Raw genomic sequence first — 3,489 nt, 5'->3', positions numbered from 1 at the left:
GGAGGCTGGTAAAGTTTTTCAGGAATCTGTTCGGTGGGATTTTGTGATGTACTCGCCGAGTCCATACGTGGTACTCGGCGAGTAGAGCTGTCAGTTTGTATGTCTTGGTTCTCTGCTTGCTTTTCTGCCTCCTCCTTCTGTGATTTCTTGAATGACTCAGTCTGAATAGGTGCCAGGGGAGTGATTATCTTCCCACTTCTTGTTGTGACTATGTTTATGTGCGCACCTCGTGGGTTATTTTCAGTTTTGCTAGGAAGTTCGCCCGGTGACCTTTGGTTGATTTGTTGAGCAAGTTGCCCAAGTTGTGTTTCTATATTGTGGATAGATGCTTGCTGGTTCCTAAGCATGGTCCTTGTTTCTTGAATTGCAGCATCATGATCACTATGTCTTTTTTCTGAAGCAGCTACAAATTTGGTGAGCATTTCTTCCAAGCTTGGCTTCCTTTCTTGCACCGGCTCTTCCTTTTGGTAGAACCCTCTCCCTTTTTGCCTAAACCTTTCCTCCTTGGCTTTCTTGTACTCTTCATAAGGGAGCCAATCTTTCTTTTGTTTGCGCCAGTCTTCATCATATCGGTCTCCACTTGAGTAACACACTTGCACCTTCTTGTTTCCATTCTCATCTAAATCACAGTCTCTAGTGAGGTGAGGCCCATTGCAGTTTTCACAACCCACCCGAATAGCATGGATTGTTTGATCCATCTTATCCATCCTCCTATCCATGGTTTTTAGCATAGCCATGACCGCGGATAAGTCTTCAGTAGCTGCATAAGCGGCTCCCCTAGTGACATCATGTCTAGGGTTGTGGTATTCTCTAGAGTGTTTAGAGAATTCTTCAATCAATTCTTTGATCACCGGAGGAGGCTTCTTTGTGAGCGGGCCTTGTGAGTCTAGTAACTGCCTGGTTGTGACATTAACTCCATCATAGAAGATGGATACTTCTTGCTGGCTGTTTAGGTCATGGTGTGGGCAGTTTCTTAGTAAGCTCTTGTACCTCTCCCATGCTTCGTATAGCGACTCTCCAGCTTGTTGTTCAAAGTTAGCAATGGCCTTCTTCAACTTGGCTATCTTGGAAGGTGGGAAAAAGTGATCAATGAATTCTTCTTTCATCTTGGCCCAAGTGGTGACTGATCCGGGGGGAAGTGACTTGAGCTAGTCTTTTGTAGTACCTTTGAATGTCACCGGAAGCATACGAAGTAGCTGAGTCTCGCGGGGCACATTTGGAACATTGAAGTAATCAGCTACATCATTGACTTCGTCCAAATGCTTGTAGGCATCTTCATGGTGGTCTTTTCCATAAAAAAGTATTTCTTTAAGTAAAGCTAGGATATGACCCTTTAGCTCGAAGGTAGCAGTCGCGGGAATTGCGGGTTGCACAAGTCCCAGGCCAGTGTCGTCTCGCATCCTCTTCTTCCATTATCCCATGGGGATTTCATCAATGTTAGCCATTGTGATAGCTAACTCTTCCTCGGACTCAGTTTCGTGCTCGTATGTCGGGTCCTCTTCTTCCTCGGTCTCGTACTCAATATCTTCTTGAATTGGGTCCTCGATTGTCAAAGAGGCACTGGATGCTCCTGATTTGCTGCTCTTCTTTTTCCCAAAAACAGTCTTCAAATTGGACAAAGGTGACTTCTTTAGTGGACTCGAGCTCTCCACGTCCTTTCCTTTGTTCCTTTTTAATGCGGATTCGGGATCTTCAAACGGGAGTACCAGCGGGGTGCTTGATCCTCTGGTCATGAAAGTCTTGAAATAAACAGAATAAAAGCGTAAAAAGAACAAAAAAAATGTACTAAAAAATCGAAAATTAACTGCTGAATACGCTTGTACTCGCCGAGTAGGTGCGACTACACTCGGCGAGTACTAGTGTGTTTTTGAAAAAATTATAAACTTAATATTAAAACTAAAACAGATACTAAAACCTAATTACTAACTACTAAATTGCAATAGAGTAACTTTATGCAAGTAAACTCACACAAAGGATTGAAAAAATTAGGAATTAGATTAATTATTTAGAACCGTTCCCCGGCAACGGCGCCAAAAACTTGATGTGTGTAAAATGCACTTGTTTTATCCCTACTTTTATTAATAAATGTAGCACACAAAGGCAGTGAACCTGTCTTTTAGTGGTATAGTTTAGTAAGTAAGGTATCGAACTCAGGGAACGGAAAATTAAACTAATAACTAATTTTAACTAAAACAATTAATGAAAGTAAAAGGTTTTCTTCTAGTTTTACAAGACTAGAAACTTAAGCACACCATAAAACACTTAATTAACTAAATAACTAAAGCAAACAACTAATTCACCAAATTTGATAAAGATGTTTCTATTTAGGTTCAACCAATTCACTCCTATGGTTATTTGTATTTATGATAGATTAATTGTTATTGACTACCAATTATAGTGGTTAGGTTCATGTTCATTACTCCTAACCCTTAGACAATTAACTAATTTAAGCGGTGATCAAGTGTTTAAACTAATTAATTCCCTAGATTAATGATTTGGATTAAATAAGATTTGTAGTGGTTAATCAATTTAGTGATTCAATTAACCTCTTGTTTGATGGTTTCTCAAACAAGCTCACACATTAATCTAATTATTGTCCTATTAATCTTAGTTTCATAATCATTATTCCTAAGCATATGAATTAGTGTTCACATAGACATATGAGGTTAACAACTAAGAGATGTTCATGCAGCTTAATTGTCTTCCAATTAACAGAAAATAATCGTGATTAATGCATAAGGGTCTTTAACAAACTTAATTTAATAGATCACCAATAAACAATTAATCAAAAACTAAGAATTAAACCATAGGAGTTCCTTGGTATTCCCCAAATAGAAACAAAAACGAAATTAGCTCATAGTTGCAGTAAAAGCACACACAAAAACAAGTTTAACTAGATTAGATATACTCAAAACCTAAAGCTAAGTGGAATGATTAACCTAGTTGCCTTATATCTTCAAAAGGTTGAAGATTAGAATTCCTCAGCGTCTTCCAGGGTTCTCAATCGTAGAAGGATCTTTAAAAATCGCCAGAAAAGTCGTCCCATTGGATAAAGGCTTGGTTTTTATAGATATCTCAAAACAGGGTGTACTCGGCGAGTAGCAGACCCAACTCGTCGAGTAGACTCGTTGTTATCCGTCTTAAATCAGGAGTCGTGGCTATCATCTGGAATATTCAGCTGGACTCGCCGAGTAGACTCATGTACTCACCGAGGAGTTGAACTTTTGTCCCTCAATCTTCACTCTTTGGCCTTCAATTGCTTTCCCTTGTTCCCTTTCACTCCCAAGCATGTCTTTTGGATTGAAAACAAAATTTAAACAATATTAAGTACCTTTTGTCCATATTATTCACACAATTAGTTAAAAATGAATAAAAATGTATGCTAAATAACTAACTAATTATGCACATATCAGCTCTCAAACTCCAAGCAATCAACCACTACTAAAAGGTATGTAACTCTACTAGCTTATTATGTTTTTAAGTTCCCCC

At 38.8% G+C, this 3,489-nt stretch overlaps 1 non-coding gene across 1 annotated transcript; it reads left to right on the top strand.

Moving 5' to 3' along the window:
• The first annotated feature begins 951 nt into the window (after positions 1–951).
• Positions 952–1,058, top strand: LOC111880705 (small nucleolar RNA R71). Its single transcript, XR_002846555.1, has one exon. It is a non-coding gene; the product is annotated as a small nucleolar RNA R71 (small nucleolar RNA).
• The last annotated feature ends 2,431 nt before the right edge of the window (positions 1,059–3,489 follow it).

This window comes from Lactuca sativa, chromosome 4 (genome assembly GCF_002870075.4).
Source record: "Lactuca sativa cultivar Salinas chromosome 4, Lsat_Salinas_v11, whole genome shotgun sequence".
Lineage (NCBI taxonomy): Eukaryota > Viridiplantae > Streptophyta > Magnoliopsida > Asterales > Asteraceae > Lactuca > Lactuca sativa.
This window is presented reverse-complemented; position numbering and strand designations above follow the sequence as displayed.